The sequence below is a fragment of the Ovis aries genome, chromosome 19, assembly GCF_016772045.2.
Source record: "Ovis aries strain OAR_USU_Benz2616 breed Rambouillet chromosome 19, ARS-UI_Ramb_v3.0, whole genome shotgun sequence".
Lineage (NCBI taxonomy): Eukaryota > Metazoa > Chordata > Mammalia > Artiodactyla > Bovidae > Ovis > Ovis aries.
The window spans coordinates 58,488,696-58,500,159 of record NC_056072.1 but is presented as its reverse complement, the minus strand read 5'-3'; positions in this window follow the sequence as shown (position 1 = coordinate 58,500,159).

Here is an 11,464-nt window from a genome sequence, read left to right as displayed (position 1 = left end):
TGTCCGACTCTTTGTGACCCCATGAACCACAGCACACCAGGCCTCCGTGTCCATCATGAACTCTCAGAGTCCACCCAAACCCATGTCCATTGAGTCGCTGATGCCATCCAACCATCTCATCCTCTGTCGTCCCCTTCTCCTCCTGCCCTCAATCTTTCCCAGCATCAGGGTCTTTACAAATGAGTTAGCTTTTCACATCAGGTGGCCAAAGTATTGGAGTTTCAGCTTCAACATTAGTCCTACCAATGAACACCCAGGACTGATCTCCTTTAGGATGGACTGGTTGGGTCTTCTTGCAGTGCAAGGGACTCTCAAGAGTCTTCTTCAGCACCACAGTTCAAAAGCATCAATTCTTCAGCACTCAGCTTTCTTCACAGTCCAAGTCTCACATCCATACATGGCCACTGGAAAACCATAGCCTTGACTAGACGGACCTCTGTTGAGAAAGTAATGAATGTTTACTTGTCAATAAAAAAAGAATACAATACTGGCACCTGCTATATGGACGAACCCTGAAAACATGATGCTAAGTAGAAGTCAGTCACGAAGGACCAGCTAGTGCAGGGTTCCATTTACACGAAAGGTCCAGAATAGACAGATCTACAGGGAGAGAAAGCCGACCAGTGGCAGCTGAGGGGAGCGGGTGGGTGACTGGTGGGCAGATGAAGATTTCTTTATGGGGAAATGAAAATACTCCAAAATTGATTGTAAAACTCTGTGAATGTACTGAAAAGCATTGACTCGTACACTTTAAACGGGAGAATTGTGTAGTATGTTAATTATGTCTCGCTGAAGCTATTAAAAGGAAAAACACGCCACCATATCTGCTAGCACGGCTTCAGTTAAGGAGTCTGACCGCTCTTCCCGAGTCTTATCTGAAGCGGGCGATGCGGGTGGGCGGCCGGGAGGTGGGGAGCCAGCTTCTCCAGGCCCAGCGTGCAGCCCACCTAAGAGCTCCCCACCCCCCGGGTTGGGCCTCTCTCGAGGCTCTTTCTGCTGCTGTGTTTAAAAGACAGCCTTCAGTCTGATGGAGCTCCGGGACGATGCACGCTAAGCCCGTCACGGCTGGGGCGGCAGCAGCACACGCCCCTCGGAGAACGCGCTCCTCTGAAGGCAGCTGGGGTCGAGCCCTCCTCGACGCTCACGTGCACAATTCCAAACTCAGGGGTGCGTCCCACAGTAAACCCACTCACGAGCTCCAAGGCATCGTGGACAGTCCCTTTCACAGAATGTCTGTGGCCTCAACCATCAGAAACAGGAATCTTTAGTGTTAGATCCTTAGCACAGGGCCTTGTCTGCATTAGCAATCCTTATCAGGAATGGGGCGGCCCAGAGAGGGGGACTGGTTTGTCTGAGGAGACACAACGGAGGGTGAGCTGGTTGGATGGCATCACCAACTCTGTGGACGTGAATCTGAGCAAACTGGGAGACAGTGGAGGTCAGTGAAGCCTGGCGTGCCGCAGTGCACGGGGTCGCAAAGAGCCAGACACGACTTGGCCACTGGACAGCACATGGCATGCTAACTGCGTCCCAACCCCACGGAACCCTCAAGTCGGCCGTTCAGATGTTACCTTCATGATGGCCACCATTTAAAAGTCCACAAACAATAAATGCTACGCCATTCGTGGGAACAGCCCCCGTGGAAAATGGTGTGGAGGTTCCTCAAAAAACTGAAAGCAGAGTTGCCATATAATCCGGCAATCCCAGTCCTAGACATATATCCAGGAAAGAACTACAGTTTGAAAAGACACCTACGTATACAGATGCACCCCACGTTCATGGCTGCGCTGCGGACAACAGCCGGGACACGGAAACACGCTAAATGTCCATGGGACGGATGAAGATGGGACACGCGCGCACACACACACGCGTGCACACACACACGCGTGCAAGCGCCTGCTACTCAGCCACCAGGAAAGGCAGTGACGCCCTAGAGATGACCACACCGAGCAAAGCAAATCAGACAAGAGAAAGGGAAATACCGTATGGTCTCACTCAGCAGACGCAGGGCCTGGCACACAACCCCCCGCGGACCCGTCTGTGGAACAGAATCAGACACAGACGCAGGGAACACGTGCACGGTTGCCGAGGGGAGGACAGGGAGGGATCGGGAGTTTGGGATTCGCAGAGGCGAACTCTTACGCACCTCGCGGACGAACAACAAGGGCCTCCTGCCCAGCGCAGGGACCCACTCAGTATCCTGCGATAACTTGTAACAGGAAAGAATATGAGAAAGGATATATACTTATGGATAACAGAAGCATTTTGCTGTAAGGAAGAAATTAACATGAAACATTGTAGATCAACTATGCTCCAGTAAAAAATTTTTTAATGCTGCCTTCATGAATTTTGCTGTTACTGGGTATACATAAAACACAAATTTAATTTTTTTCTTTACTGTTTTAGACAAAAATATTTTTAGGGGCGTTCCCTGGTGGCCTCGTGGTGAGGATTCGGTACGTTCACTACAGAGGCCTGGGCTTCCCTGGTGGCCCAGCGGTGAAGACCCCAGCTGCCAGTGCAGGAAGTGCGGGGCGTGAATCCAATCCTGGGTCGGGAAGATCCCCTGGAGCAGGAAATGGCAACCCAGGAAGTCCCACGGACAGAGGAGCCTGACAGAGGAGCCTGGTGGCCCACAGTCCAGGGGGGCACTGAAGACCCGTGAGCAGCTCCTTCACATGGTCAGGACTGAAGGGCAACGGGCCCGAGCCCAGGCTGTGTGATGCGCTTCGGCCCACACCTCCTCGGGCGGGCCAGGGTCCCCCAGGGCTGTGCTCACCTCCCAGCCTCTGCCTTTCCACCTGTAAAGTGGGGATAAGAACAGTGCTGATGCTGGGGCCCCCGGCAGTCAGTGGCCCTGTGAGGGCGGCAGGTACTCTCACCCCCTGTCTCTGAAGGACGCGGGGGGCTCTGAAAAGCCTCCGCGTGGGAGGACACACCCAGGTGGTCACCGCATTCACCGTCCCCTTACAGACAGGCTGAGGGGGCCCTGGGGCCCCGAGACAAGGCCGCCTGCTTAGCCAGGGGGCAGAGCACCTGTAGCCAGGAGGCTGTCGGGGGCCCAGCAACGTTTTGCAGATGGGGGTGGGGGTCGGGGGGGTGGAGGACAGAGGACAAACATACTAACGCGTCAAAATGAATAAATGTGTGATTAAGTGTCCACAGAACAGAACCTCAGTCAGCTAGTCTGTGGCTTCTCCACTATTGCCGTGAGGTTATATATAAATTCTATTTAATGAGGCATGTGGGGGCCTTTTAATCTGTTTGCTGTGACGTGGAGTGGAGGCGCCCACACAGGGCCTAGCGCGAGGCTTAACACAGCCCAGCCCCGAGCAGGAGGGGGTGGCCAAAGCACCCTCATTCATTCATCTGGCAAGCGCTGAGCCCCGGGGGCCAGCAGAGCCCGCATGAGGGACCCAGACGCCGCCTCCGGGAGTCTCTCCTGCAGCTGACTCTGCCCCCATCCGTCCCCCGAGGCCTGCAGGGAGCAGGGCAGGCCTGACGTCACGGACTCACGCTGCCAGCCGCAGAGCAGTGTGGACACCCAGCCCCACCTTCCCCTTGGGCCCCTTCTGGGCACACAGCGGCCCCGGAGACCCTCTCCCGATTCCTTGTGAACGCGTACGTGGTGGACGCCCCCTTCCAGAGGGCTGCAAGGAAGCCCGTCACAGATTCCCAGGGCTCCGACTGCATCTGTAATTAGGAGAACACAGTGGTTCTAATTTTAACATCACTCCCACCACCCCGACCGCCTCCCCTCCCTGTCGTTTCTGGGAGGGATGCAGCCTGGGATCCAGTCTGTGACTTGCGATGAGTCATCTTTTGGAGAATTCTCAATACAGCGAGTGGCTCGAACCTCTTGTTCCGGGGTCCCTGACAGGCACCTCCCGCACTGAGCTGCAAGGCCCAGCCATTGCAGCGCCTGGGCCAGCATGCAGGTTGGAGGCCTCAGGCCTGTTAACCCTGATCCTTAGAAAGAAATCCAACCACCTCCCCAGGCCGGCCAAGCCTCCATCAGGCTGATGAATCACTCCCCCTACACACAACTCCTCCCCCGAGCGTAGGACTGCCAGATAAAATAGAGGTTCCCAGTAAAACTGGAATTTCAGAGAACAACAAATGGCTTATGCAACATTTGGAATACACTTATATTAAAAAATCCTTTTAACCAAACCAGTCAATCCTAAAGGAAATCAGTCCTGAATATTCATTGGAAGGATTGATGCTGAAGCTCCAATACTTTGGCCACCTGGTGCAAAGAGCAGACTCATTGGAAAAGACCCTGATGCTGGGAAAGATTGAGGGCAGGAGGAGAAGGGGACGACAGAGGATGAGACGGGTGGATGGCATCACCGACTCAATGGACATGAGTTTGAGCAAACTCTGGGACATAGTGAAGGACAGGGAGGCCTGGCGTGCTTCAGTCCATGGGGTCACAAAGAGTCAGACACGACTGAGCAAGTGAACAACAATAAAAAATCTTTTGCTGTTCAGATCTTTAACTGGGTGCCCTGCATCTTCGTTCGCTAAAACCTGGGACCCTACTCCAGCCACGGGGCCCCTGCTCCGTCCCACAGTCAGGCCCAGGGCACTCCCACCTCAGGGCCTCTGCACATGCTGTTCCTCCGGCCGGAACACTCCTTCCCCGTCTCTGCCGAGTCCTTGGCTCAGATCTCGACTCACACGTCGCTGCAGAAAAGTCTTCTCCGACCACCAAACAGAAGCAGGGTCCTCTCCGCCTTCATCCCGTCCCCTCCCATCTTGTCTGGTATTTCTCGGGGTTCTTAGCACTATCTCTGCAACTGTGCTATCTGTTTCCGCTTTTTCCGTCTCCCCCAGTACAGTGCCAGCTCCACGAGAGAAGCCAAGCCTACCAGGCAGAGGGCCAGGCACATGCCCGCTGTTGGCTGTTGAATATTTACAAGCAGCCCTGCAGGAGAGGGCAGCCCTCACCGCCGCTGAGGAAGCTGAGGCTCAAGGCAGTGGACCACCGGGCCTTGGGCTCCAGCTGGGCCCTTACACGCCAGGAACGCTTCCCAGTACTTTCCGTGGATTCCCTCATTTAATCTCACGTCCGCTCAATCGACGGAAGCACCACTGCGGCCTCCATTTCCGGGGTAAGGAAACTGAGGCACAGATCGGATTGCTCACAGTGAAACGGCATGTGGGAAGTGGAGTCAGAATCTGGACCTGGGCTTTCTGACTTCAGAGAAAACAGTGGCCTGGTCCAGCCTCTAACTTCACTCGCTTCAGTGTCTACAGCAAACCCGAGCCACACCGCCTCAGCCCCCTCCTGACCTCTGCGCTGCCCTTCCCTGGAACCGCCGCTAACTGCTCAGCACAGACACACGGACACACCCACCCCCGCCTCCTGGTTCCCTCTGGTCATCTTTGCAAGGGCTGTCCTCTCCTCTTGGCGACCCTTGCCAAATTAGGGGTTTGGGATGAACACTGAATCCAGGGAACTCCACTCAACATTCTGCAATACCCTACATGGAAAAAAGAAGCCGAGAAAGAGTGGGTACAGGTATAACCGAATCCCTTTGCTGTACACCGGGAACCAACGCAACATTGTAAATCAACGATGCGCCAATATAAGATAAAATTTAAAAAAGAAAACCCTTGGGAGGAAAGCAGGGCAAATTGGAAGCGGAGTCAGCAATCAGCTGAGGGCTACAGGTGAGGCTGCGGCATTGGCCGCTTTAATGAGCTCTGATTGCCCTGTAATTAGAGAAGAGCACACGAGCCACCCGGGGGGCTTGTTGAACTGCAGGCCCCCCGCGCAGCAGGGCTGGGGTGTGGCCTGAGAGTCTGCTCTTCTCACAGGCTCCCGGGGGCACCCACGCTGTCCATCTGAGGACCAGAGTCTGAGCAGCGAGGCTGTAGGGTGTCGCGGGAGAAGGATAGGGGGAATAGGAGGAGGATGGGAAGCGGGAGGAGGCTGGGGGTGGGGACGAGGCGGGGAGGGGTGCAGGAGGAGAAGAGGAAGAAGGGAAAGTGCGGGAGAGAGGAGAGCTCCACCCTGGAGCGGGGAGTCAGGCCCGCAGAGAAGGGAGACGAGAAGAGCAGCGGGGCAGGCTGACGACCAGCCCGGGCTGCCCGGAGCATCGCCCCACTTGGGGTGGGAGGAGTCGAGGTGGCTCAGGTATTCTGAATCAGGCAGGGACATGCGCTGCCCTTCAGGGCCTCGCTGCACCGTGCTGGTTAAATCAGGACGTGGTTGGCAGAGGAACCAGCCCGCTGGGCCACCCAGCACCCCCTCCCCTGCTGGGGCCTCTGCAGTTCCGTCTCCCGCCTGCCAAGAGCAAGGCGGCCCCGGGGTGGCAGCTGTGCTCCCCGGGGATGCGGCTGCGGCGGCAGGCGGGCAGGTAGAGCCCCAGCCTTGGGTCTGCTCCCTTCCTGGACCCACAGGTTTTGGGAGCTGGGGTATCTGATCAGAGCCGAGGGGGACGCTGAGGCCCAGGGAAGGGAAGGGCCTGGCTGGACAGTCAGGACCAGAAGTCTGGGGGAGCCTGGCTAAAGGGCCAAGGGGCAGAGGTGAGGTGAGGGCACGTTGTTTCCCCCAAACACATCCCGTCCACTCTCCTTGGGCGGAGCAGTCATCCTGCCAACTGTCTCCGAGGGGACTCCATGTTCACACACACAGTGACCCCCAGGGTACCCCTCTGAGCAGCTGCTGGCCGCTACATGCCCACTCAGGCACCTGCCATACGGGGGGCAGGCTCCCCACCGCACACAGCGGGGCTCACAGCTCTGTGCCTGCTCCCTTACAGCATCTCGATAAAACTCAGTCCCCCCAGTTTTTCCAAGGTGACATCTGTGGTCTTTCATCCTTGGTTTAAAGGTATACTTTTATGAGTAGGACATAGAGCACATTAAACACTTTACAAGTTGAAATACAATGAGGATTGACCCGTAATTAGAATGTTTTATACCGTGACTTGATATAATAGCTTTTAACTGTCATATGAAATACCCTACTCAGAATCTGAAATTATGTGAAATCGTACTGAAAGCGGGCTTTATCCAATTTGTCACTCAAAAAGTGAGAAACTTAAAAAGAGTAAGAGGTCAGTTAGATTGGGAAGAATTAACTTTAGAAGTTAATTAACTGACTTCTCTCCAGGTGTCCGGAATTCAGAACATCTCAACGCAGCCATGCACGCCCCTGGGGAATGCCACAGGCCTGGGGGACACAGGAGGCCTTGTTTGAATGCACTGAGCCATCACCCCAAATCGGCACTTCCCTGCACCCCCTAGTTTGGGAGCCAAGAGCTTTTTATACCCAGAACAACAGGCCATAACTCTGTCCCAAATGGGTGAGGATATGAACCCAGGCCCCAGTGCGTTCCTTCCCACTGCTCAACACTGCCCCCAGAGGAGGCTGGGAGTTTCTGATATGCCTGGTCACCCAGCCATGTCCAACTCTTTGCGACCCTTTGGATTATAGCCCACCAGCTTCCTCTGTCCATGGAATTCTCCAGGCAAGAACACTGGAGTGGGTTGCCATTTCCTATTCCAAAAGCAGCTTCTAACCTGCGGCTCACATCAGCCCCTCTGACGGTGTCCCACGCCTGGTTCTGGCTCCCCTCCTCCTAGGAGCCTCCTCCAATCCAGCTGCGTCCCTCTGCTGAGGCTGCAGCACGCCCTACCCATAGGAGCAGCTCTGAGCCTTGCCGGGTCTCCCCCTGCCCCACCAGAAGGAAGCCTTGTCTGACTCATCCCTCCAACTCCCACCCTGCCAGCTCCTGGGGAAGCATGGCGTTGACAAAGGCTGCCAGCATCTCCTGGAGGTGGTAACAGCACCTCACCCCTCCCAGCTCAGGGAACAAAATTACCGGCTTGACAGCCGACAGGAGTCTGCCTCCAACTTGGGCGCCTTGATCATTTTCCTTTGATTTAGACCATGAGCTCCTGTTCTCCTCCCCCACAGGGGGGCGAATGTCGTTTCAGTGGTTCCTGAAAATAAAGTATTACATTTATACAAACACCCTACCTCTGCCCATCAATGCCCTCAACCTGGACCTGGTGGGCAGTAGGGGCAGGAGGCGGGGCCTACATCTCCTGCATTTTAAGATGCTTCGGTCCCAAACCTATACTTTTGAAGAAAACACACACACACACACACACACACACTCCAGCACACAAAACATCCTTTATCAACCCTCTATCTTTGTCAGCTGCCAAAGCAAAGCAGATCCTTTCACGTCTGGTTACGAGTGAGCTAAAACTAGTCCTTTCCTGCCTCTGAAATGAGCGGCTTGGGAGTAGGTTAGTGGGCAAGATGGGACTCCTCACTTCCGCTGATACCAGCTAACTGGCCGTGGCTGCAGGAATGCTGGGCTGTAGGGAGTCCAAGGCAGAGGCCTGCCCGAGCAAGAGAGAGTTCTGGGAGCGATTAGCAATGTCTGCCAGGGACGCAAGAAGGGGCTGGGGGCACGCACGTGCCAGAATGTTTGCTGTTTATGAAGAAACTCAAATGAAAGCTGGTGGACTGAGAGCAGGTTTCTTTGGCCCCCACAAGTTGGTTTTTCTAAAAATATATACATATTTTAAACTTTATTACCAATATGTATAAACCGGAAGGTTTTACCTCCCCCGAGCTGGAATTTCAGAGTCTCTAGAAAACCAGAAGAACGGGCCCGCAGGGCTCTGCTCCCACCTGGCAGGTGAGTCCAGTGGATGAGGCCATCCATCCTCAGCCCCGCTCTCTCCAGGTCATGTGCTGGGCTGTCCCGTCGTTTGTGAGCCTGCACCTGCCTGCAATTTGGTTCCATCGGCCTGGTGAGCGGCAGCAGGGACTCCGGCGGGGAAGGTTTCACGGCCCCCGAGAGCGAGGGTGGGCTGCCTCCAACCCCCAGGGAGACGAAGCAAGAGAGGCTCACAGTCACTGAGTGCCATGGGCTTGCTCACCAGCATGCTGGGGGTCTAACACAGCAGCTCGTGGAAGCTCACAGCACACCTCCACTTTGCAGATGGGGAAACTGAGGCTCTGAGAGGTGAGGGGGCATCCTCAAGGTCCCGGCCACCTGCAGGTGAGCAGCAGAGGCAGGCGCTCTGCGGTGGCCAGGCTCCCTGGACTGCTGCCCTTGGCCTCCCGACACGCCCCGCTCCATGGAGAAGGACCCAAGGGGCGAGCCACCGCCACCCCAGGGCGACGGCACCTGGGAACCACGGAGCAAAGGGAAAACGGGCTGCCACCTTCCTGGTGCTCACAGTCGTCCCCATTTGCTTTCAGTAAATAGTCCCCAGGTGAAAGTGGTCAGCTGAGGAATCTGCTGATGGAGTCCTCCCCTCGGGAGTTAATGTGCGCCGCTTACACACAGCATAAAACCCAGCAGGAGGATGGACGATCCCCAAACCCACGGTTCTGGCTTCGTTTTCTTCCCGTCTCTCTCTCTCTAACTGAGATCACTCACCTCATGTGATGTTAGAACTGGGGCTCCAGATGGGCTCCTTGAGAGACAGTCGTGGGGGAAAGGCCCCTGCCATCCACCGATGGGTCCTTGTGTCCTGGGTGGCTACTCCGGGGGGAGGAGGAGCGACCTTGACCGCCAGGAGAAGGGCCTGGTGTACTACCCAGGGGCGGCCCCCGCCAGTCCCTTCCTGTCTCTGGACCTGTTTTCCCATCTGCACGATAAGGGAGTTGAACAATAAAGAAAAGGACGACCCATGATTGTTCTCTGCTAATGACCTTCACTCCTGACCCCTCCTCTCACACCGTGACTTTGCAGTGCCCCCCCCAGCCAAGGTAGCCTGTCCCCGGGCCTTGACTCAGATTCATGAGTCGCCTTATTCAAGAGACTGGAGAGCAGCAGCTCTCGCAGCACCCCAGCCCAGCCCCGGGGGGCTGCGTGTCCCCACCTCCTCTCTTGCTCCTGGTCGTCACCCGGCCCACTGGGGTGATGAGGTGGGAAAGAAGCCTGAGGAGGAGAAAGCCAGGGCTCCGGGGAGGAAGGCCCTGCGTGGTTGGCCTCCACGGCACCTGCCTGAGTGCCTGCTCGGGGCGCTGACACGGGCATGCTTCCCGCTCCTGTCAAGGCCACCAGGAAGCCCTGTCCAGCTCCAGGCAGAGCCCAGGAGCAAACAGGCTGGGGGGGACGGGTCCGAGGCCGCAGCTGTCACTCAGATTCTGAGACAAGCGGCAGAAAGCTGCCCCACAGGGTTCAGCCAGAAGGGAATTCATGCCGCGCTTTGTAGCAGTCACCTACTGCTGCGGTAACACTGCCTGACAAACCATCCCCAGCGTTGGTGAGTTTGTAACTGCCATCACTCACACCCAGGGCCAGGTGGCTGGGGATGGGGACGCGTGCCTCAGGTGCCCTGGGCCTCCTCGTGATTCTGTCAATGGCAGAAGCACATGGAGGGTGGGGGAAGCTGGTGAGTCCTCTTTAAGCCCAGGCTCTGAATGGACACGTGGTCACTTCCACCCATACTCCGCTGGCCAAAGCAAGTCACATGATCTCCATGGCGGCGGGGGGATGCATTCAGCCTCGGGGGAGGCGCAGGGAGGCGGAGGGCTGGGATGAACGTGTAGCCGACGTGCCACCTGTTACCCTGGTGCCACCGCGGGCTGGCGGGTAGGGAGGCAGCCAGGTGCAGACGGGGGAACACAAGCCCCTTCCCACTGCAGACGGTGGGCCTGCACCTCAGCCACCTCATCTGTAAACCCCGTGCCTTTCTCACCCACCTGGACAGCCAGGCTGTGGTCTGTCTCAGAGCTGGTGTCTCAGACCTTGGGATGCAACATGTCCAATACGGCCCCCTCCCTGCCCCCAACACACACAGACACAGAGAAACAGGAGGAGACAGAGAGAAACAGAGTTATTTTTTGGCCAAACTTAGGAATTCTAGAGGAGAAAAAAAAAATCCCTATATGCAGTACTATATTTTTAGCACGAAATGGTGCTGAAAGCATTTTTTGGCACCCTTGAGAGAGAGAAAGTTGCTTGGTTAGCTTGGGAACAGAAAATGGAGGCAAGTCGCCGGGTTTTGTTAATAGCCTGGCCTCCGGCCGGGTCTGGCTGTTTCCAGTAGCATGTGCTTTAAGATGACGGTGACGCCCGGAGAAAAGAAAGCCCAGACCTCTCGGCCGTAGGCCCGCGTGTCCATCCAGCTCCGTCAGGGGTCAGAGTGCCTGAGATGAGCGAAGGGAGAAAGGCGCAGTGATCAGCGAGGAGGCCAGCTGGGCAGACCCTGACACCTTTCCATTTTCACCTGGAGGAAGTTGAGGGGGTCGACACCCCGACCTCCAGTCAACCCTGAAGGAACACCATACGTGATTGTTTCCTGAAGGAACAATCATCCGTGGGGCTGGGAAGGGCCGTGGACACCAACTCTGGCTGACAGGTAAGGTGGGAGCTGTTTGCTGAGGAGCCTTCCAGAAGAGAAGCCTTAGGTCCTTAGAAAGAGTCGGGGAGAGTTTGTCTCTGCGCTTCTTCTGGATGCTGCCGTGTCCAGTTGT